The sequence below is a fragment of the Octodon degus genome, unplaced genomic scaffold (genome assembly GCF_000260255.1).
Source record: "Octodon degus isolate 3935 unplaced genomic scaffold, OctDeg1.0 scaffold00357, whole genome shotgun sequence".
NCBI classification, from domain to species: Eukaryota; Metazoa; Chordata; class Mammalia; order Rodentia; family Octodontidae; genus Octodon; species Octodon degus.
In genome coordinates this window covers 582,490-582,774 of record NW_004524933.1, presented here as the reverse complement: position 1 = coordinate 582,774, position 285 = coordinate 582,490, and positions in this window count along the sequence as shown.

Genomic DNA, 285 nt, shown 5'->3' with positions numbered 1-285 from the left:
TTCCACTTGACTGGTAATGTCAGAAGTTGTTGACCTGAGTCCCCTGCAGCTCAGCATAACAACATGGCTTTATTTCTTGTGCTTCGTTTTTATACTTTTCTGCTGGATGGTTAAGAGCAAGACCTATGCAACAAGAATTGTAGCTTTTGGATCTGATAAGATCAGTCAAATCCCCTCAGGATTTATCCTGAGACCCTGTACCTCAGATTGTAGATCCTTTGTCAGTGTCAGCAATGTGGATGAGTCACAGCCATTGCTAAGCCAATTTGCTCTCTGTGAAAGCCT